Source organism: Polistes canadensis, unplaced genomic scaffold, assembly GCF_001313835.1.
Source record: "Polistes canadensis isolate GaletaPanama2010 unplaced genomic scaffold, ASM131383v1 scaffold_70, whole genome shotgun sequence".
NCBI classification, from domain to species: Eukaryota; Metazoa; Arthropoda; class Insecta; order Hymenoptera; family Vespidae; genus Polistes; species Polistes canadensis.
The window spans coordinates 465477-490735 of record NW_014569617.1 but is presented as its reverse complement, the minus strand read 5'-3'; the positions used below and the strand labels follow the sequence as shown (position 1 = coordinate 490735).

The following is a 25259-nucleotide window of genomic DNA, read 5'->3' as shown; positions in this document are numbered from 1 at the left end:
TTTTCAGTAGATTTTTATTTTACTTTTAAACACAATATTATAATTACATTCGCGCGATATTTCATCGACGTAAGGTACTTAATAATTAGTAAAATACTTGAGCACCTGCTTGCAAATGCAGCCCAAGTCAAATTAATTAATATTTTCTTCTTTCTTTCTTCTCATTTCTTTCGCAATCGAGAATCAATATTGATCCGTCATTTATTTTAATTAAGTAGTTTGCAAAAAATAAAACTCGGTGTATAAAGGAAATAGGGCGGGAAAGAATAAAGAAGAAATTTACAAAAAATAAAGAAAAGGAAAGAGAAAATGCAATAATCATCGAATTCTTCAAGTTCGTTTGAATCGGTTTATTCGACAAATATGAAATACTACTTCGGTTTGATATCAAATTCTATAGCGACCTTTTTCGAGAATCAATAATAATTTTGATATTAATTGTTGAGTATAATGTTTAACAAATATTTCGTAGAGAGCTTTGCAGTGCTTTCGTCGGAGTACATTATTCGTATATGTAGTTCTAGCTAGTTGTTTCGAAGATGTTTTGATGTAAATTTAACTAGTATAACTTTGTTCGAAGAAAGGAAGTGGAGAGAGGAGGAAGAAGTGGTCGGAGTCAAGGGTAGTCGGGATACGACTTCTGAGGAGTAAAGACACATTAGCGAAATATAATATATTTTTCTTTATTTTTAACATTCTCGACAAAGAAACGAACGTACAAAGGAACGAACGAACGAACATAATTAATAATCTCGATTTAGGTATATATTATACGTGAATTAGTGATTAATTAAATATCAAAGTGATAGTGTGTGTCAGCATGGCGATGACGTGACGATGATGACAATGATGTTGCTGATGGATAACCGAAGATATTTTCATTCACCGACTGATTTTTATTATACTTGGACAGAAAAATGAGTGAGTAATCATAAATCATGCAAGACAATTATCATTTCAATATGATCGTTATTGATGTATATATATATTTTGGGTAATATCTTTTTATTATTATTGCAGCATAATAGGTATTGTAGTCATTATTTTAGAGTTGTTCGATTATCTAATTGTAGGTGCTTCAAAAGATCTAATGGATAACATAGTACATAGTTTAACGTATCCATTTATTCCTCTTTCTCTCTCTCTCTCTCTCTCTCGCGCTTGGTAATGATTTTATCCTAGAACATTCAGTCTATATTGTAGGTATTAATATCCATTTGACTGGCATCGCTTTGAAATGCTTACGTAATTGTGTTATCATCGATATCGTAGGATGCAGCACATTTTCACGAGGTAAACGTCGAGCCAGCCAGCCAGCCGTCCTGGTTCGCCGACCGAACAGAGCAGACGGTTTAACCTGTGTTAACGCTACCATAACGCGTGTTTACAGGGGGGGAGGCCACGCATGCTCCTCGATCGATTCGCATTGTCATTCGTTGCTCGTTATTATCATTAGCGGCACGCTTCATACCTCATTTATCCATCTTTGTATCAACGACGACCCTTCTCTTTAACTTGATGCACCGAGCACGTGGAAACTGCGCCAGACAATAGAGTGTGTTGGTAGACGCCGACAACAAAATATATACAATTTTATTTCCTTCTACAAAATAAACTACACATTTATTTTCTCTCTCTCTCTTTTTATTTTTATTCTTGAAAGAATAATTAATAATTAAACGAATTTCTTTTTGTTCTACGTAATACTAACATAAATCAGATTATTATTAGTATTTTTCTTTTTTATTGAAACGTTTTGTATTCAGTTGAAAAAACACGAGGACTTCTAGCGATTAGACTCGAGGAAAAGCTTCTTTCGAAAAAAGGAGAACTTTCGTACTGGTGCAGTACAATACACGTACTACTATCTTTCGTCTTCCGTGTTTGTGCAGTCGTGACCTGATTCGTGTTTCGTCGTAAAAGTAATGAGAACGAATATGGATCATTAATCTATGTACAAAAACATCTCAAGTAATTACCAAAATATTCGTTCGTTCGTTCTTTCTCAACGCGAATAATTCATTAAAAATCCATTAGAGTTATCCCAACCCTTAATAAATAAAGTCCAGATCAATGTGGTAAAAAAAAATTGTATTCGATTTATATTAGTTGTAGATTATTTCAACGATCCGATCGATCGCGATGTTCACTTTGAAAAAGAAAAAAAAGAAAAGAAGATAAGGGAAAGAAAAAGAATAAGAATCGAAAGGATCGGGGAAAGTAAAGTTTCGCTCTCCGCAAGATACGAGCGTAGAACGCGAGGCGTGGCGATGTATTGATCGTCGTTGCGATTTCCCTTCCCTGTCCACCCCCAACCAACGTCATCCACCGTTTCAATCCCTCGTCCCTGTCGCCTGCCCATACTAACCCCTCTACTCTTACATTTACCCCTCTCGTTCGAGCTTCTCTCTTAACTCTTCCCACTGTGGACTCTGCCACCAGCACCACCACCAGCACCAGCACCATCACCACCAAACCAACGCCAACACCAACACTGGTACCATCGTCATTGACCACAAGAATCCTCTTCTCTTCTTCATCTTCTTCTTCTTCCTTTCTAGCTTCGAAATCGCCAGCGGCATTCATCGTCGAAACTGCAGACACGACGTTTCTCGTTCGGTGGCGCCACGCTGTGATCCTAATCTTTTGACATCAGTAGGACACTATATATATATATATATATGTAAATGTATTTTTGTATTCATGCAGTAACTTCCTCTTGAATCAGTAATAAGATTATTATATACTACTTCGTTTATAACGATTACAATAGGATCGTAGATATATGCAGATATATGCTAATGCGTTATCGTATTATCTCATTTTGCATTTTTATCTTTTGCATCTTCTTTACCGATGCGAGCTAGTTTTGTTTAGTTACCCTTAACAGTGCCATCTGTGAGAGGGTAGTTGAAACGTTTAGATCTCTTAAGGGTTTCCAAGTTTAAGCTTTCTTTGGGTACCCTTGACTAGATAATCTCGGGTAAGAGTAGGCATTTCTTACGTGTTTTTTTCCTCTCTCTCTCTTTCCTTCTTTTATTCGATGAAATATTTATAAGAGAGATGATTCGAAGGGAAATAAATGAACCAACAAATATTTCTTTTAGGATACGTGGGGCTATTCGCATGACTATTATCTGATAAACAAACTTATTTTCGTTGTTAAAATAGCGTCTGCTTAAGATTAGCTTGATGCCGGAAGCTAGGTGGCCCCCGGAGCTGCCTAATTAGAATTATGGTGCTGTTTAATGGCTATGTAATGGTGTACCATTAAACAACCGCGCTTATCTTAATGTCTTGAAATTCGTCTCTAACGCGTATCGATACTCAACCACGATAAGAGTCATATTTGCGTTAATTAGTCGAGTCGTTGGGACCTTAACTTTTCTTTTCTCTTCTCTTCTTCTTTTTCTTCTTCTTCTTGTTTCTTCTTCTTCTACTTTCTCCTCCTTTTCTTCGTGCCGGAAATTAAATACTTCCAGACGTAACCGAGCTGAGAAATCTTGTCTGAAAATATATGAACGTTTCTTTTTAATGTATATACATTTATATTTGAGTATAATCTACGTCAACGTTGTTATAAAGAAATACATAGATCGTTTATTTTTTTTTTATTATTTTTGATAATTTAACACCTACTTTTTTAAGATCAAATTATATTTATCTTTAGTCTTATAATTATGTATACTTTTTTTTCCTGATACTTGTATACATCGGAGACAGTTACAGCTCGACCGTCTTACTGTCAACACGTCGTACTTTTAACTCGTGCCTAGTAAGAATATATTATTCGTTTTAATATTTCTTAACGATTTTAGATTAATTATTAATTATTGTCGTTTGTTCATTTTCTTTTACCGTTTCCTATTAATTTGTCATCAAATCAAAAGTGGATTTTTTATAAACAGCCGAAATTTCTTGTTCATAAAAAGAAAAAAGAAGGAAGAAAGAAAAGGAGGAAAGGGAGAGTTTGTTTTTTTCATGTGTTCATCTAGTCGAGTAGTAGACTTTTATACGAGGAGGCAGCGAGAACGCATACATAGAACCGCATTAAGTAATCCGATGACGCCACTGTCTGGGGATCTCAGAAGCTCCTTTTACAGGCTTCCTCTTCTCTAATCGCTCATATTCTCTCTTAATCGTAGCATACCATCCACTCCCACTTCTCTTCTATCTTTCCATCTCTCTGTTTCTTTCTTTTTAAGGTTGATGCTATGGAATTTATGGTTTACACGCATTTGACTCGGCCAAACTTGTTTTGCACGTTTCTCGAATAATCTATCGTGGCCGGTGCCTTCTAATCAATTTATTACATTATTTTATTTTCTAAATTGTTCGCCTAGATTATGGTAATTATCGATTCTATATCTCGTTTTTGCGTGCTTGTATTGAAGACAAATTTGTCTTTTTATATGAAGCCCGTCCTCATTCGATCGAACCAGTCGCAGAGTTTATGAAATTATACGCTATTCGGCTACTCACACGCGAATACCTTAGTAAATAATATTCTCTCTCTTTCACGCTCACATATGGATATATATGTGTAAGAGTAGATATGTAGGTTACCCAGTATTGGAGACTCCTCGCATCGCTATTTAACGAACTATCGATGCGCATAGACTCGCTTTGGGAATTTCCCTTCTATTGTGTAGCTCGCGATAAGGGATGGAGAACGATCACGAGATAATAATAATAATAATAATAAACGTATTTTTATAATAAACACATTACTTTTTATATTAAACAAAGAGCGAGCTAGTCAAGTTGTTATTTTTATTAATAAAACGAGTTCTAACAATTATTTCGTTTCGCGTTCTTCCAGTTTCCCTTTGTTTTCTTTACTCTGAATTACATTTGTTCTTCTTCTTTTCTTTTCTTTGCTAATTGTAAGTAGAGGTAACACAGACGAAATTAAACAATGTCTCTAATTAGACGAGAAAATGGAAGAACGCAGGGTAAGATTTGGAAGTACTAATTGCCAAGGCTGAATTCAAAATGTCGCTCATTTTTCATTCGGGTTTTCCTACTTTTTGATTATTTCATATTTGCTAAAATATATGTTTTCTTTTTTTCTTGCAGGAATAAGACCGAGTAACTGCGTCGTAGTTGCTTTGTTGCATTCGCATAATGTACAAGATTAAAGATAGAAGCATATTTAATTAAATTCTTCATTCGTTGTGTTTCCAGAATGAAAAAACAATTCAGCGTGTCAAGGAGTTCTCGCGGAGGCTCCAGAAAGTGTGGACAATTTTGATCTTTCTCTCAATTTTTTTATTTTCTAATTTTATTGTGTAACGACAAGAAAATATCGTGCTTGTTTTTTCAACAGCAACCACACGACAGGGATAGAAATAATAGACAATTTATATTTAGTTAGAAATATCGCAATCATTTGAAATACTCAACTTAGTTAGTTGGACTATTATTTTGTAATCTATTTTTCCTCTTATTTTTTTTTTCTTTATCCAGAGGAACGTATAATTCCGAAAATGGTCGGTCGAATCGGTCTATTAAATCGCCAATATATTCAACGGTCCCAACCGAACTCGTAACTTGTAATAGTAGTAGTAGTAGTAGGAGTAGGAGTAGTTGTTTGGAATGTGGTTTGCGAATTTCAACCGCGTGAAGATTAAAATTCTTCCTTTCTATTCGTTCTTTTTTTTCCTCTCGTTTTACGCTGTCTACCACGAGCATTAATTACTTATATCCCGTTTCGTTAGAAAATAAATGATTCTTTTTTTTTTGGCATCAAAGAAAAAAGACTGAATTACAAATAATATTAATTATTTCAGAAAATGTGATCTCAGACCATTTGCAACAATTTATAGACAAGTTATAAAATCAAACATATTTCTTATAGAGTCTTGTTTTGTATAAAATTTAAATACATTCGTTCGAACGATACAATTTTTATCGAAGTTTTGTAATAAATAAAATTGTACGTAGTAGAAAAAAATGTAATAAAATGTAAAACATTGTGCAGTATATTTTATGAAGTAAGTGCATTTGAGTGACATAATTAATTGAATTTTATATAGCAGGTACGCGTTACACAAAATTGCATGTAGTACAATGCAATAAAATGTAACATACACATTATATAGTGTATTTAAAAAACGAAATGCATATACTTAAATGATAATGTTAATTAAATTCTTTTCACATTAATTACGTATGATAGAAATAAATTTATCAAGTTTAAACATCGTTTACGATTATAATGAATTTTATCATATTCGAATGAGCGCATATAACTCTTTGAGAATAATTATTTTTAGTTCACGCAAACGCGAGCTCGGCTTTCGTGTTCTCATTTTTTTTGTTAATTTAAAAAATTATTTTTTATATAACAGCTTTCTTCTCGTTAGATAAAGAAGGATGAAAGATGCGGAAAAAAGACCTTTTGGATTTCGTCGAGTACGTGGCAGTCGTTTGCTTGACATTTTCAGCAGGGAGAGAAAAAAGCCAAGGTAGATTCAGAAAAAAAGAGGAGAGAGTGGCAAAAGAAGGGAGGTAGAGAAAGGGGGAGAAAAAAGAAAAACAAGGTGACTCTTTCTTTCGCTACTTTTCTCTCTCGCGTGCCTATTTCTCTTTTAAACGGACTCGAGATTCCTCAGGATTTAGCACGAATTTATCAAACAGAGTTTATGCGGAGACTGACGCGCTTAGAAAAATCTGGACCACGTGAATTAGTGCAGTGATTTGCTAAGATTTGCCGAGTTTAGTCGGCTTATGCATCGACTTAGACTACTTACCGTCTTACCATTTGTTACTCCGTTAATTGGAGTATAATCCAAGAGAAATTTGTGTTTCTCTTTTTCTTTCTCTATCTTGTCTATCAATTTTACATCATTCAATAGTTAAATGTTTAATGCATTTGTATATTAAAGTTGAAAATTCGAATTAATATTATTACTTAAGAAAATGGTTTCAATGATTTAACTATATTAAAACTTGTATTCCAATTAAAATGATAAATTAATGAAAAAAGAGAAGGAGGATTAATATTGAAGGATAAGTAGTCTAGGAAAAATCGTTTGTAGTCCGTATCTTTGAGATCCTCGTAGGGGAAATAGTACGTGTTTTGATATATCTGCTTACTCGGACAAAGTGCACACACAGACAGACACGTGCTCGTGCACATATATATCCGGACAGCACATAAAACATACTTTTATGAGAGAGAAGGAAAGAAAGAGAGAGCTTTAGTTGAGAAAGACGACCCTTTTCATAGAACGCGCCATCGCTCACTCCTTCTGAAGAAGATAACAATAGCCCTTCGTCCGTTTCGCCGATGCATCTTTAGTTGCATTCTATTCTCCTGAACTTGCGTGCACGCTTCACTGAAAATCTATACCTTAGTTCGTTTAATGACGCACGTGAAAAGTGACTTTAGACGAATGAAATACAGCCTTGTAAACGGACAAATAGGATTTCCCTCGTTTCTATATATTTGCAGCAATGGGGAGAGGTATACGCGTCTATCTAATAAGAGATTCTCAATTTAATCAGCTCGATCGATTATGCACTACGATAGATACCAAATAAATACGTCTTTATCAGTCATAATATCATCATTCTAATATATATTATATTTTATTAAAAAAAAGGATGAAACATTTATATAATTATTTTGTATACATTTCATTTATATTATAAATTTTGTCATGCATACGTTGCATCGTTGCATGATACTTTCTCTATATGTAACAATTGAACCCTTTTAATCATAATACTTACATATCTTTCATAGTATGCATCATTTCAGCGATAAGGTGTCACGTTGGAAAAAATGTTGGTCGAATGAAAGATTTTGTAGAGAATCTCGGTCATCTCGTATGTTAGCTATCCGTATGCACCCACACACGCAAGAGTATAACCGAGAAAAGGATGAAAAGTCAAATACACGGTTTTACCTTTCAGCTTGGGTGTCTATATTTCTCCTTCCACCCGCCGCGACGCTTTCCCTACATTCTGGGAATAATATATCGTTTCTCTTGGTACTCCTATACGCTCGAGTTATTCCCAGAGACGTCGGTATATTACGTTCCTTGAGTCATGTGGCCTTGCCTTCTTGCGATTTTACCTTTATTATCTTGCTACTCTTGATTTACCACCGAATCTAGGGAAAAAGGAATCCTCCATTCAAATTATCTGAAACTTATTGACTAGCAAATTTGTTCATTTACGATTTCAATCATTTTTAGATTGCATTTTCCAATTTGTATGATATCGCATTAGAATAATTGTAAGATTGTAATATTGGAAGGAAGGAAGGAAGTTGGTGTAAGAAGAATGAATTGTGGGAACAATAACAATAGGAATCGTAAATGGAATAATCGAAATATCTACTTACTCGAAACTCAGTTAGCCGAGTTCAGTAAATGGGATTCGGATGGTTACGCGTTAGTACGAACTGATAGTAGAGGTTCGGCGTAGGGTCGTGTTTTACCCCATAAAGATATTTGGTGTTACGCAGGAGAATGGGTTGGAACTTGGTTGGTTCTCTCTTAGCACGGTATTCGTCTATCGTCGTTGAGAAACGGGAACTCGGCCGTTTGTCAAATTAATTTGCGAACTTTGTCGAGACGATGTAACCGCGCCAGATGGCGAACGTACTAACCAGCGAGACGTTTCGTTTACCTTTAGTCCTCTTATTCCTAATCTTATTTCTAACTTTCTATGTTCTAAAATATATTCGCTCAACTTATTTCCGTTTTCAAACTTTATTTTACAATTTTTTTTCTCTCCTTTTTTCTCTTTCCAACTCCAATTCAGAATTCACTTGGTATTCAAGGATCATTAAGGGATATTTCTATATATTTATATTCTGTAAGAAAATAATTTGAATATATTTCTATTTGATTTTTTTAACATGTCGCAAATGCTTCTTTTGGCTATCCATATTGAACGGGGTAGAAAAAGATTTGAAAAGAGGTTGTGTCACCAACAACCGTCCCATAAGTTCCTTCCTTTTTTTGATTCATCCTGTACTACACCCCTACTTCTCAAAATGAACGTTTTCATAGAAAATTTCTTTCGTAAATACTTACAATATAAAAACGTGAACGTGATCACTTTGATCACGGTTCAAAGACATCTCTTTCGTTATTATTATTCATACGACAAAGTTATTCAGCAAAATTCGCCGGTTTACGACACGATGTTCGCGTTGCACTCGCGCCACGTTTGTGATCGGAATGGCTAATACAAAATCTCTCCTATCATTCGAAATTCCTCTCGTGTTTCGACTTCATTGGGGAAAGCATGTCTTCTCCGACATCGTGTTCCTCCACGTTTTCTGTTTTCCTTTTTTTCCTCTTCTTAGGAAACAAGGAGAGAAAGGAACGAGGAACAGTTGTTTTTTTGTTTTTCAAACACCTTTTCGAAGGAATTCGATTTCTACCGGAGTGTTGTTTAGATCTCGAATCAAAAAAGAGATCGAGTTGAATTTTAAAAATATAAAAAAACAGACAATTTAATTCACAACAAATTGTATCATCTCTTTCCCCAAATGAATGAATTAAATCTCTTTTTTTATTTCTAATTTAATCAAGGAGATTGAAATTCTAGACTTTCCTTATTTTAACAAGCTTCATAGCAGAGGAAGACTTTGCGGATCGAAATATGAAGGAAATCAAGTCTGTATGGGTCGTATCTCAGCCCTTTCCTTCTGCCCCTCCCACCCTTTTCTTCATCACATTTCATCGTTTCTAGCACACACACGATGGCGTTCACACACAGAGTGGTCTGCCTACTCTCTTACTCGACTCTTAGACAGGAAATTAACTGAAGCTCCTTCCGTTCTTCCGTCACCTTTCCGTCGCCTTTCCGTCGACATTTCTGTGTTTTAGGATTTATCAATTTGATTTAATCGGTTTTATTCTTTATGAGGAATACTTGTCGTTTATAAATGACGTCAAATTATTCTAATATTTTCTTCTGTCTCCAGGCATTTCATTCATTTTCATTATAAGATTCGATTTGTTTTCGAGACATGGATAAAATAAATTGAGTATTTAAAATGCTACAGTAAGTAGGATTAAAATGTTTCATTCGTTATCTCTAATTGATCAGTTTAGATTCTTAAGAATAGCTGACGAGTAGTCTCATTTTGTAGCGAAGCCATAGGGAAGAGAAACCAGCTAAGCATTTACGAGAGTGCAACGAAGGTTGATCGTTTTTTTTCGATAAAACGACCATGTAGGCTATTTGACTTCTTCATTTTTCATCCTTTCTAGTAGGCCGAACGCTAAAGCGAACAGGTGTTAACGCCGACATCACTTTTTTATATCTCCATCTCGTATTTCTCGTTGAAATAATATTTATTATTCGTAATGTTTAAAGCAAGGCAAGGCAAGACAAGGCAAGGCAAGGTAAAATTAGAATTCAGGTTTGTCGTGTCGAATTAGTTTCTCTATTTTTAAATCGTAAACAACGAAGAATGTTTTCAACTACTCTATATCAGAATTTGTATTACGTAAAAGAGAGAGAGAGATTTGTATATTGTATCATCTTCGCATTTCTTCTCGCGCACTTAGCGTTCTTTGCGTAATTCCAGGGAGTTAGTAGGGAATAAATATTCAATGAGTTTCGACGAGATACTTCGTTACAAAACCACTCACTCTCTCGTCGCGTTTCGCACTATACGAAAATATCTCGTAAATCGACTTTAGTTCTTCTATTATTTCTTTATAATATTCTGCTAAAAGAAATATATTATGTATTGCAAAAAAAAAATGAGAATTACAATTAATATCTCTTGTAATGAAATATTCGTCGAAGAAAACTAAAGCGAAGGATAAATTTGTTTAACGAAAGTATTAGGAACGAACGCGATTATAAAAGTCCCAGCAGTAGTTTCATTTAAATCTAAGGAACAGCACGCTTATGTCGGCTTTCCTAAGGTTTAAACTAACCCCGTTCGTTCATCGAGAAAGTTTATTGCATCGTTGTTAATTAGAGTTAGGATGCTTCGCATGATATTTGAGACGCTAGGAAAGCCTTAGTTCGACGTATAAAAGCGGATTATTATCGGTATTAAAACGGCGCTCTGCTTCGCGAATTCCATCATTTTATGTATACGATTTATCGTCCTGCGTGTATACACGATTGGACGAGTTTTAACAATGAAAATGTTTATCGATTCATCCTCCTTTCTATATGTTGAAATTTTTTAACATAAGAAAAGATTTGTTCGTAAATAGATTGCACAGCGGTTAAAGGAATTTACAGATGAATACATTCGAACAAATTGTAGCAGTACAATTTGGCGAACTTTTTTAATATACATTTTGTATGCTGTTTGACAAAAAAATTGAATACCGAAAGAAACTGGGAGGAAAAAAGCGGTTTACAATTTTATTAAAATTCTCGTCGGTGGTTGGTCTCGTCGTAGTAGTAGATCATCTCTCAAATCACATAACAATTGTGAGAAAAAACGAGGTGAGAGTGAGAGGGAGAGAGAGGAAAGGGTAGAATCGCGAAGAACGCGAGTCGGTTTAATCAACGGATGCGGAAAATGAAAAAGTACCGGAACCGGGCGGAAGAAGCAACGCACTCGTAATAATAATCTTTCGAGAGGTTCCATCTGCTGAATGATCAGGGCCGGACACGTGACGAACGTTACGTTTTATAAATGAAAAAAAAAAAAGAATGTAAAAGAGGAAGAGGAGGAAGAAGAAGAAGAAGAAGATAAAAGGAACAAAAAATCAAAAGAAGAGATTTCCTTTTGTCGCTTCAACGAGTCGACGAGTTTCATTTACGTCAAGATGGAAGTGCTTCCTGTTCCCCTTTTGACCTATCTGACCTTTTTTCAACATGAATTTTTTATGCATCTGACAAAGCTTTTTACATAGCCTGTAAGATCTTTTACTTTGATAAGTGAGTGTGTTAAAAGATGAAATATTTGATAGAAGAAACACTTTTCATCGAATGAATTGTACGTTAGCATTAATAATTTATTAGATCGTTTTTTAAGGGTCAAGTATTTGATCTCTTTCGATAGATAGGTAATATATATATAAATCAAGCAATAAAAGTCAAATTTACGCTTGCCAAAGAATTATGTATTTCCGGGCAAGCTCGGTAACGTCAACAACTTCCGAATATATTCGCACGTTTTCTAAAAAGGGAGGAGGAGATAACGGCAGATGTCGTTGCCGGGACCTAACTTTCACGGTTACCCAGTCTATTTGTGGGTTGCGTCCCTGTTGAGAAAGGGTTGTGCCTTCCTCTGGTTGCTTATCCATATTTAAATATCTGCCACCCTTTCGCTTACGTTATCGTTGAGCTTTTCTAACGTGAAATATCGTCAAGCTTGGTTTTTTCAAATTGACGTTATCTCGTTATTTTGTAAAACAAGAAAGGAAATGATTTTTATCGTATCACATGAAAGATATCGTATAAATTCTTATTCTTCCGTTTCTTTTTGGAATCTGGATGACGTTTGAAGTGTCGTACAAGTACAAGTTCGAATATGGCGAAACGGAAATTACATCCGCAGGCAGGCAGGCAGGCAGGCAAGCATGTAGGATCCAGCAACCCTTCAAACCCTGCATCGTCTGCGAACGCATCGAGCCATCCAATCGCGGTACGATCTGTTTGTCATCGTTATACCGAGACTGCAATTTATTCCAGCACCATTCGTCAAGTTTCTACTCGCTCTGTTGTTCCTACGTCTATCCGTCTGGTGCGTTACTACAGAGGAGGAGGAAAGCGAGAGGGTGTAAAAAGGGACTCCTTTCGTTCATCCATATTTAAATACCGAAGCTGAAATTTCCTCTCGCTTCTTTCCCCACCTTTTTCGGAGATATCGAATTAACGAGAAAGGATGCTCTTTGAAAATCTGCTGCATTTGTTTGTTCGTCTTCTTCCTATTCTTTCTCTCTCTCTCTCTCTCTCTCTCTCTCTCTCTCTCTCTCTCTCTCTGTCTCTAACACAATCCTTGCGGCTAGGGCAAACCGGATTAGGAATTACTTTTATTTGTAATTCAGGAAATCCTATTTCTCGGACTATCGTAAAACCGATTCTTCTCGGCGTTGATTCAGCGCGAGGATCGATTGGATTAATTGAGAAAAGGGGTTGCAACGAATGAGTATTCATCTTTACGTTTAATTTATTCTACAGCTTTAGCAGGGAGAATCAGAGTCTACTAGAAATAATATATTACCTGGTTCTTGATGAGCACAGCTTGCGAGATTTTAGCCAAAATCAAGTCCACGTTTCTCTTCCTCTTCCTAACAAACACGGATTTAGTAGGTGCATTGAAATAATTTATATTCGGGAAGGACGTTCATCCTGTATCCGAAATTCAAGCTATTGTCGAGCTTGAACTATCGGCCGACCCCTTGTCAATTCTATTTAAACTTCAATTATTTATGAGTTAGAGTTCGACAATCTCCAAACTTCACTACGCCCTTTCGCAATATTCAATTTCGATAATTTACTTAGAAACAACGTTTCGACAAACACTTTCGCAAACGAATATTTCTCATAAATTTATTATCAAATCGCACCGAGAAAGAGAGAGATGTTCGCGTTTACAAAATTATATTTAACAGATTAAATTATCTCGCGTTACTATGGCTTGATTCTCTTTTTTTTCCGTATCGCAAAGAACCCTGACGAAGAATTGCATTATCGAATGATTCTCCTATGTTTCCTATGTAAATCAGGCTAATTCAATCATTACATATAGCTTTTTTCGCAGTCCACTACTACGTCAGATAAGAATAAAACCAAAAGGGCAGGGGACAAAAAGTAAAAAATTGAAAGAAAATGATGGAATAAGAGAGAAAAGGAGTGCAAGTCCTCCAGTGAGTTTCTTCTTGCGTATTGATCGATTCTCGAGGCTCGTTACGTAGACATTGGAGATGTAGAGGGAGTAGAATAGCCTCGTATTCCTATTTCGAGTCACCCACCCCCTTTTGCCACCCTCCCGCGAAGGTATTTTTACGGATCGGACGTGCAAGCACACACATACATATCCATATCCGTACTATTGAACCCTAACGTTCAAGGGAGAGAAAAGCGAGTTCGAGGAACGGGGGAAAAGGGTAACAAGAGAGCACTTCACACGTGCCAATCTAAATAATTGCTGTGATGTGGGTAGCCATGTAGTACGTTGCTTGCTATGGGGGTTGCGTTGGTCTTCTTTGGATCTTCCTTTCACCCTCCCAATTCTCTATCTGTATATATATATCTATCTCACTCTCTTAGCTAAATTGAACAATAGCTTTTGGATTGGTGTTTTGTCGCGTGCAACGAGACCAACAGATTGTGCCAATTGACTGAACAGATACATCTACTCGCATAATTACTTGCATGGAAACTGTTGCAAGATCAAATACGAAGTTACACGGTCCCCGTGTGTGCGTGCACACACACACGTACAACACGCGAGTATCGTATCTACCTTAATCGAGTTAATTGTTAAATCAATGCGCCTCGAATGAATTGATAAAACAATGAAAATTCTATTGAACGTTTTGTTGGTTCCTACGTATTAATTTGATCCTAATAGAATATATAAATTGTCCTTTAAATACACAAAATTGAATAAGAATAGAAAGTATTTTTAATTAGCCAGGAGCAAAAGCTGGCTGGGGTCCGAGTTCATTAGCCGAATCAATAGACCATCCAGGAGATATGGCATGCGCTACCTGGCTAATTACTCCGGAGAGCAAATCGGAGTCGCTATCGCTTAATTACCAGAACGTCATCTTATCGGAACTATCCGTCGTCATTTGCGCGGTTAATCATTGTCTAATCGATGTAGCCTTAAGGCCAATATTCAACCCTAATTGCTATACGAACATACGATATTTATGTCGATCGTAAAGCGTGGAATCAATTAAAATTGATTGTTCGTTGAAAAAAATCCAAAAAGGATTTACGATCCATCCAAAGGATCGTTGAGATCGTTTTCGTTTGCCTTGATTTTGATCGTGTAGTGGGAATTTTAGCGAATCGGTATCATTATTTCCGGTTAGATAGGACGAGTTGAGTAACAAACTCCGATTCGCAAGGGAATAGTCGGCACTTTCGGTATTCGTTGATTTCTCCCTCTCTCTCTCCGTCTCTCTCTCCGTCTCTCTCTCCGTCTCTCTCTCCGTCTCTCTCTCCGTCTCTCTTTCTGCGACAGCCCTTCTGTGTCCCTATCGGCACAATGCATCAACGGGGACGTCGCTTTCAATTAGACGATGCAACATGACTACTACTCGCAGACATCGATATTCGTTGAGTCAAAAGTCACCTTAATGGTCGTTCGAATAAACTAGATGCTATCTCGCTTACTATTCTAAGCTATTATTGAAAGCTTCCAAGTATTCGAGGATCAATTAACAGATCTATCTATCTACTATTTGTTGCTACAGTGTTAGTACTTATTCGGTATTAATATCGGTCTCCACAATCGTTTGATAAATCAAACAGCGTATCTGTAGATTGACACGTTGATTGACTGATATTTGTATTACGAACACGAGATAATTCATTTCTACGTAGAGATTGGATCAATCATTTTCTATTATAATATTGAATAAATCTATAACAAATTTTATCAATATATTAAATATAATATTTGTGGAACATATCCCAAAATAAATTCGTATCACGACGAAGTCATTAATTTTATTTAGAGAGTAGACGCACACGTCAATCACTTTTTATTCAAATTAAGAGCGCATCATTTTTATTTTCACACAGAGTAGTTTGTAAATCATCATTATTCGTATATTTATTCTCGATGTCATTATCCATTGCCGAGTTCAGTCGATTACTCGAAAGGGAGAGAGTAGGAAAGGGTAGTTGGAAGGGTAGTTGGAAGGGGTAGTGTTAGGTTCCCGACGGGGATGCAACGAGCAAGAGTGACGTCGCTTTCAATTAGACGATGCACCGCGTTGGTATTGGTCGCGGATAAGTATCGATGCTTCTTGCGTACGTGGAAAGGGTCCTTTTCCTTCTTTCTCTCTTTTCTTTCCAAGTACTAGTCTCCCTTGGGAATCCCTCGGGACTCCCTCAAGTTCGACTTCGACCGAGCTGGAGGAAAACCGCACTCGCGAAAACAACCCTCGTCTCCTCTCGCGGATTATACGAAAAGGGAGGGAACGAAGAAAGAGAGAGACAAATATATATATATATATATATGTGTGTGTGGCCTTTATCCCTTGCTTGATTTTATGTGTTTGACAGGGAAGGGCGAAACTGACGTTGCTGGATCGACAAATTTTATCCGAGCTGCGAAACATTTCTTATGATTGATATTTTGTGGTTTTGACTCGTATAAATTGTTGTAAAAATGTTTCCACCTCGACAATTGCAAGATTTGTGTTGCATTGATAAATTTTATTACACGTATAATATATTTTTTATTACTAGAATATTATAAGAAATCTATAACGGAGAAAACACAAAGGATTATAATTGTTCAACGATAGAATATAAAAATTAAGAGAGGATAATTGTATTTATAATACGCGGATATTTGGTCATTAAATTTTCCGAGGTAAATGAAGTTCGTTGAAATGAAATGTAATTTAGTCGGTTGGTAAAAGTCGAAGGGTACGGTCGCGTTTATTCTTCTTTACTTACCACACGAGAGAAGACCCTTTAGCTTTATTATTGCATTTCCTCTACCATACTTATTTGATGCCATCGCTTGTCGTCTCGAGTGCCTTGTTAATTATATCGTTTCGTTTTGTAATCTCCTTTTATTTCTTCTTATTTTTTTACTTACTTTCTTGTTTCAGGGATCAACGTCGAACAGGAACAACAACAACAACAGCAGCAGCAGCATCATGGGTGGTTTCCTCGTGTCCTCCTGAGTTGGTGAGTGCTTTGAATTTGGATATAAATTCAATGCTTCTCTTTTTTTTTTTACGCTCCAGGATGTTTCTTCTTTACAGGCACCAAGTGGAAATAAAAATTTGCTAATTTGCTTATAAGATAATTAGAACAATAATTGATTTCATTTATCTGATAATTGATGAAGATAATTAATTAATCCAATGATCATCGTAAAACAATCATAGATTCCTCGATTATTGTAGGCGAGAGAATTCAAGTGTATAACTCGCAATGTTATGCACATTACTATTGTTATTATTCGAAAATAATTAATTGTCGATCTGCCTGAGATTATAACGGAGTTGTTGATAACACTGACAGTTCGAATACGTCCTGCTACTCATTCGAATGCTCATCATTGTAATTGCACGTTAAATCTATCGATAATGAACTGTAGCGAATCTCTGGATTGATTATCGTCGTCGCATTAACATCATTATGCAATTCGATATTCGTTCACTTTTGATATCTCAATGAAGATTCCTTGGCAATAAAAAAATTATAAATTACATTTTTTTTTCGTCCTTTTTATTTATTCAAAGTGAAGGAAAAGAAGAAGAAAAAGTAGAAACAGTTTCTATGTTACAGAACGAGTTGAATATTATCGAATGAATGAATGAATGAATTAATTAATGAAGGACATCTTCGAAAATCGAGCTAATTAATAAAGATAATCCGACTTCTTGATTTAGTAAAACATCAAATTCCGTCTCTCCAAGTTAATTGGATTATATTTTTCTTTCGTCTGATCTCTCATCCACTTAGTTGTTCTTGTTTCTTTTGTTCTTCATATTCGTAGTGTCATGGAGATAACGTTCCTAATTAATTAGTTTTTTCATATCCGTGACGGTGATATTATCGGTCAAGTCCAGGAAAAATCAGAACTTCATTTTATTCTATTATCGCGGATATTCGAGAATTTCGAAATCGCTGATTCGATGAAACGAGGATATTAGATAAATGTTTGTTTAAGAAGAATTCTTTCTAGATTTGGTTTGCTTTAGGAGATGGAAAAATGTATTGAAAATATATTTGAAAATATATTTGAAAATCGGTCGATAAGTAATTGTCGAAAAATGTATTGTAACGAGGACGGGCCATTAGCCGTCGTTTCTTTGGTAAAGAGCCTTGGGTCGCGCAAGCGCAACTTCGCGAAACGTAACGGGGGTGGGAGGGTGGTTATGGATTTTCGGGCTCTGCGACCTTCGCGTGACGTCCCACGCTTTTCACGTTCTACACGATCCTACTACTGTTGTTCCGAATAAGCGACTGGACGTGTCCTTAGGATTGCTAGGATCCGCAGGATACATCAGATGTTTCTTACCATAGAATATGGCTGCTGTTGTGCGTTCATCTCTCTTCGATCACTTCACTTCTTTCCTCTCTCTCTCTCGTTGAAACCAAAATAATTTTCCACGTAAACCTTACTCGATTTTATAAATTTCGTTTGTGAATAGATTAAATCAGTTTTATAGATTACGATAATGATTTCGTTGAATTGGTCGTTCGATTTAGGATAACAACGTGTACACGAAAGTTTTATATTATCGGTCTTACTCGAAAGATTTATCTTTCGTTAATGTATGAATTACGTTAACAAATCGATGATAGGAAAGTTTCAGTAGGGGAAGTTGACACGACCCAGATTCGGGTACTGTCGGTTATTATCTACAAAGTGTATTTATCAGAGCGTTAGCGTACCGTACAAAATACCTTTGGTAACATTTGAGATCCCGTCTTTCGGATGTCGCCGTGCAGGAAATCGAAATGCTTGCGGCCATTTCTCACGATGCGAACGGTCAGAGATAGCGAGAGAGAAAAAGAGAGAAAGAGAGATTCAATTTCCTTTGTGGCCTTTTTCTCTTAAGGATGCGGGTAAGTCGTGATCAAGGACCAGAAGAAAATTCTTAGATATTCCTTTCGAGATCTAATTAAAAATCCCCCTTTGACGAAAAATTACCCCATCTAGATTTATTTGATTTATTCAATTATTCGGCCAATCTATTTGTCCAAAAGTGAATTGAAATTATCCAGTTGAATTTACTGTTAACCAAATCGATCGTTTACGGCAACGGGGTAGCAAATAGAAGAGTAGTAGGCTATATCGAATATCGTGAAAGAGGTCGTAACAAGCAGGTCGGTGCTATCACTGATAGCAGCGAGCAAAGTGCATTGTACGGAAGTAGAAAGAAAGTTCGGCTTTAATACCCATTTTCCATTGCGTGACTAGCAACCTTCATGACACGCGATGCTGCGGCTGTTTGTCGCGGGAAGCTGTTGACTTTTGAGCTTTACCTCGACCACGTGCTCCTTTAACGTATATTACCATCGATTCATTTATTCTTTCTTTTTTTCTGCCTCTTTAAAAAAAAAAAACATGGAACGTCCGAGTATAAATTCCATCGTGTCGCGAGAAAAAAATAAAGGTAGTAGTAGAAGGATGAGAAAATAAATGAGAGGAACTGATAGAAAAAACGTGATCGCATGATCCCGAACCGATCGAAAGACTAGCTCTTTCTCAGATATCTTCCACTCGAAATCGTGCTTGGACACGTTTGCCTTTTTCTCGCAACATGATACGAGACACGACTTCGGAAGCTGTTCTTCGAGTTATCTCGCGTAAACGGTCTCTTGGGTCGGCTTTCTCGGCATCACGACGGCCGTCTTTCTCCTTGAGTGTTAAACAGCGCGCGACACGAGACGACACTCTACTTTCCTCTTTTTCTTTTTTTTTTCTTCTTCTTTTCTTTTTTATCCCTGTATCCCTTCGATTTCTTATCATCTTAAAATATTTGTAAATCCTCTTTCAAAACGAAATGTTCATTTCGCATAAATCATAAAGTATTACCTTGCGTAAAATAAATTGACAAAGTTTGATAGACGTGCAGTCGTATTATTGCATTTGACGGTAACGACGAATCGATAGAATGTCCTTGACAGCAGTCGTCGCATCTACCTACGACGAAGGGTAGAAAAGACACGAAGGGAGGGAGGGAAAGTGCCAGTGAATACGGATGAACAAAGAGGTAGTTGAGCCGTCGTAGGGGAGGTTGCTTCCAAGCTTACTTCGGACCAAGGGACAGGATTGGTGTATAGTGAAGGAGAAATGTGTCCAGCAAACACGACCTAACGGAGGAAGATGGGGAGAGAGAGAGAGGACAAAGTCGTACGAAGTAGGATTACACCCACGTTCTCTGATCTCTTCGTAAACAACTGCCTTGTATCTCTGTACAAACTACTACCGACTGCTACGTTTCCTTCAGAAATATATTTTATAAAAAAAAAAAGAAAAGTAGAAGCTTTCGTGTCGGTATATTTTCTGCTATCTATACTTTTTTGAAGAATATTGAAATTGATTTCAAAGAAAATCTTGTTCATCGATTTGTATTCGAATGATTTCTGATATCCCCAAGTCGTACAGCATCGAAACCTTTCCAATAAAGCTCCTCTGGTTCGGGTTACAATATTAAACTCGAAAGAGATAAAATGTTATTGGTGAAAAAAAGTGTAGCGAAATGCTGAGCAAGAAAGTTCCCATATGACAGTTTTGTATGTGGAATCTATCGTAGAGGTAGAAGAGAGAGGAGAAAGCTCTTAACTCTATAGTAGTTTCTTACGTCAGTGTGTAATAGCACTCGTTCTTTTCATAGGAAGAAGGAGAAGTACGTTACTTACGTTGCACGTCATCTACTACGCGTGATATAAAGGCGTTACACATCGGGCGCGGATGGAACTCGAGGAGATGAGAGTGGCTTACAACGTCGGGAATTTTCCTCACGAGCGAGAAACAAGTCGAGCATGCGGATCGAACACAACCACCCACTAGGAGGAACTAGCTAGCAAGCTTGCTGGTTCTCTCTCTAGCTCTCGCTCTCTCTTTCTCTTTCTCTTTCTCTTTCTCTCTGTCTTTCCTTTCTTCGAGAAGAGGATTGGATGCTGTGTGTTGGAACGAAAAGAGTAACGTGATATCGAAAGAAGACGAGGAGTTGTTGGGACTTCAGGATGGGAAGGTGGAATTATCTTTCCCGCTTACGACGCGCGTCGGCTTCTTCAGATCGAATAGAAAGAAAGAAAGAAAGAAAGAAAGACTGAAAGAAAGGTAAAAACAGAGAGGAGCTGAAGTCGCATTTCGTGAAAATTTTCTAGCAAGGAAACATCCGAAGTATTGCTCCACCTTCCCAAGACCAGCCTCCCCCAACGCGCAATAGAATTCTCATTTTTATTTTTCATTCGATTTCTTCTCCAAATGGACCTTCTCTTTTTCTTTCTTCCTTTGAAATTCTCTTTCTCATCATCTCGTAACCCAACCAGTCAGAAAATATTGACTTTAATCGGAATAAAGCTCTTAGTGCTTTCTTTTTCTCCTTTCTACGAAAAATATAACTCTTATTATTTATTTTCTTTATCTCGAAATCGATCATTTTCGAATCATTGATGTATTTAAAAAATATCGGTAGGATCGCAAATGGTTCGGTTAATTCAGAGTCTGGCAGGAGTCGACCGGCTGACCACAGACGGGTTTCTATCACTGCCTTGGTATATCAACCAGTGGCGTAAGACTATCGTACGATCCGGCCACGTGGATGCATCGTCAAGATTAAGAAGATCGAGAAGAGAAATAGTCTTAGGAGTTTTTATATCGACGATTTATTATCGCCGCGACTTTGTTTTATTTGACGATAGCGAAAGGAATAAAGGGTATGAAAGATGGATAGAAAGTGTGTGTAAGGGTTCGAGAGAGTGAGAGAGATAACAACTGATGCGAGAGGGTAAAGCTCACCATCGTGATTACGACAATGCGGCCGACATATATCTGTAACCGTGCTATGGGTAGGTCGAGCAGCCGAGGATAATCTCGTGGTAGCTTGGCTGCGGTACTCTGCGGCACTGTGAACCGCCATCTTGGTTTATCGATTTCATCCCCTACCTCTCTTTTTCCACCCTCTCACTCTCTCTCTCTCTCTCTCTCTCTCTTTTAAACACGTTTACGTAGCTCTTCTTGTCTCTTACCCTCCCTCTATTGGTTTATTTTTTATATTCATAAAGTTCATACATATTTGAAGATATGGTTGCTTTGCGGGTAGTCAAATAATTATTGAAATTTCATTAATTCAATCGAGTAATTTGAATGAAACATTGCAATTTTCATTTTTTTACCCCATATTTCGAGATGTTATTAATAATAATAGACTTTGAGAATCGGTGCGTTCGAATTAATTTTTTCCATCGCTATCCCGTGTGGGAGCAGCTTTGGTGGTGGTGGTATTCGAAAATGTTTCATGTTTATTTGTTGTTTAGATTTAATTGAAATACCTTAAATAAAGGAACTTTTATTTGAGCGTGAAATGAAATTCATGAATAGAGAGACTGTGGGATGCGCCTCGTTCGATGCTTCTAATGAATAGTGGAGAGGAAGTCAGTGGGTGGGGTTAGTAAACAACATGACATGTTACGTCAAAGATAAATGTAATTGCGCTTAACGTCAATGAGGAATTAACACGGCCACTGACCATACCTTTTTAACGAAGATTCATTGAAAAAGCTTATTTATAAATTGATATTTCAGTATTCATCTACTATTCAAACGAATCAACGATCAGTTAAAATGATGATACATCGATTTTTCGATATAAGTGCCTAATCAAAATTCAAAGTGAAAATAATCAAAATTCTGTTTTATTATTTACAGGGATCTCGACACAGGTGTGCGATTCGGGTAGTAGAACTCGTAAAAATGTCTTTTCGCGAAACATATCTCATAGATTTTACGAGAGAGATCGTTCGCGAGTAACTTAACTTCTGCTTTTCGCGATTGAATTTATTTTTAATATATTTGCATAGTATTTTAATGCAGAACTATTTCAACCGGTCATCGTTTCAATGATTTTTGTCTTAACTTTTATTATTACGAATGATTCGTATGCGGAATCGAGCATAAAACAGTATCACGTTGCCGTTGCCGTTGTTGCGTTGTGAGACTCTAACTCAAAAGAGCCTTTGCGAGAGAGCATAAGGGCATGCCATGTTATCCAGGGTGTGTTTATTAATTAATAAAGCACGCGATGTGCATGACTTGAATCGTAAATAACGTTGGAGTAGATCCCTTCAGTAGCAAGGCTGCTTACGGACTCCTACCTTGTTACACGTTCCCGGACAAGTAGAACAGAGTTTCAAGAAGATTAGACTGTCGAAATAAAAAAAACCTTTCTCCTTTTTTTTCTCTTGTTTTTTTTTTTTGCGAGAGGAGTATACTTACTTTATTTCTATTTGATAACTCAGGGAGACAAGGTTTTTCAACGAGAAAAAATAATAGTCTTATTGAGAGAGAGAGAGAGAGAGAGAGAGAGCTTTTAAAAGTCAAGGATAGATCGTTGAACTTTGAGGGAGTATTTTAAGGAGTGCCTTTTGACGTATGAAATGGGAAACGAAAGGAAATGGAAAGAAAAGTAATAGCCGAAGAGTGAGACTGCTGATTTTACCCTGAGCTACGAGGTATCGAAGAACATCGATCACAACTGCGTTAACTTGCAACGAACCCATTTTTTTTTTACTTTGCTCTATAAAATCTTTCTCGTGTCGGGGTAGTCGTTGTTCTTACTTTCTCTTTGCTGTTGCTTTTGTTTCTTTTTTTTTTTTTTTTAAATATATTTTATATATCTATAAATCACAGGGAGATCCTAACGATAATTATGAAAGTACAATTTTGAAACTCGATAAACTCGAGGAATTTATCTCTTGGCAATCAATGGCGGTTAAATTGATCCTCGACCTTAAAGTTTTCTTCTATGTTCTCCGCTTGGACGTTTAACCAACCGCAAACTCTTGCCAAAGTTTTACCGTGAAACCGCCTGTTATGCAAATTTCAATGTCACTCGAGTTTCTCCGGCAGGACAATTTTATTCCTTTGCCTAGAATTTTCCTTACCTAATTATTCAACGGGCTAATAATAAGATTTCTTTTTCTCCCCTTTAACTTTAACCTAATCCTTTTTGTCCTATTGTCAGAAATAGCTGCGTTTCTAAACAGGTGTCTGTTATCGATTGGCTAAATTAATCCTAGACTATAATGAAAGGATCCTTGATAGGAACTTGAACTAATCGATGTGTTCTATACAGGCATTGATATCTCCTTCACGAATTTCGTGATATTCCAAGAACAGTAGAATGAAATTCACATTTTTAATATAATTTCATTTGAATTTCATTTGACAAGTTCAGCTGTTAAAGAAGAAAATTTGCTATCGATATTAGAGGAAAGAATGCATTTCTTAAAGGATAACAAAAATCTATTCGAATTGGTTTGATTTCGTTCGTTATTATCAATAATATTAAGGTCAATTTCTTTTTCGAATTCCCAAGGTTCCATGAATTTTCCTTTATCCGTGAAGATAATGCAAGCACACCAGCAGATCAGACTCGGAACTCGATTTCGAGCTATCGAGAGGAAAATGTGTTTGGTAGGTACGTGACGATAACGATAGCAGGATCTCGTTCCTGCTCGTCTGATTGTGTGTGTGTGTGTGTGTGTAGAAAAGAGAGGAAGAAAATTGAGAAAATCTTTCTGTAGTTTTCTCGTAATCATGAAAAATAACGTGAAGCAATTTTCTTTGTACGGGGACACGATGAGAGGCACGATATTGCGAGATAGTAATTGACGATAAACATATGACCTGCGGGTAGAAGTCTTTGAGAGACAGAAACTAGATTTTATCTCTCTTTTTTTCCTTTTTTTTATATATATATATATATTCTCTTTTCACATCTACATTTTTATTTTAAGAATTCATATCACTGGGACATTTGCACCTACCTCATTTAAACAAATTATTTGTTATCATAAAAAGATTTTTAAAGATTAATCCAATTTCGTAATAAGTTCCTTTTACTTGAAGTTTTTAGCCGACACACATGGGTAAATGGGTAGTCGTTGGCAAAAAGGAAGAAGTTAGAAGGAGATAGATGGTCGTAGAAGTAGAGAAAGAAGAAAAATAAAAATAAAAATAAGAAGAAGAAGAAGAGGAAGAAAACAAGGCTCATTCCGTTTCGCCAAGTTTCTTCTCGTCCACGTAAAATCGTCTTCTTACGATGGCTTCTTACGATCAGGATAGAAGTTTCCTTGGGTTGTATCGTAAGGTTGTATCGTACCAAATACGAGAAGGAACTCTGGATAGTAGGAAAAAAAAATATAGAGAGAGAGAAAGAAGGAAGTACTTGTACGTACCATCGAACGTACCTTTGCAATCTCTTCGGATGTCTTCGAAGGACGGTTCCCTCCATTTTCTTTCGCTTTTAGGGGATCCACTTCTCCACGTTTTACAACGCCACGAATGCCAAGGTAATTTTCGAGGAGTTTTTAAATCTTTATCCTATCAGAAAAAGAAGAAGAAAGTAAACGCGCGTTGTCGGAAGATA

The 25259-nt window shown here is 36.6% G+C and overlaps 1 protein-coding gene across 4 annotated transcripts in view; it reads left to right on the top strand.

The window, feature by feature from the left end:
* Nucleotides 1–25259, top strand: part of LOC106786247 (stress-activated protein kinase JNK) — a 103624-nt gene that overhangs the window by 2597 nt on the left and 75768 nt on the right. For 2 of the 4 annotated variants that reach the window (XM_014747413.1, XM_014747410.1), the window contains exons 3-4: nt 581–921; nt 16752–16830. The gene's annotated coding sequence lies outside the window, so the exon portion shown is untranslated. The remainder of the gene's footprint in view (nt 1–580; nt 922–16751; nt 16831–25259) is intronic. The other 2 variants (XM_014747411.1, XM_014747415.1) reach the window with 2 other exon arrangements.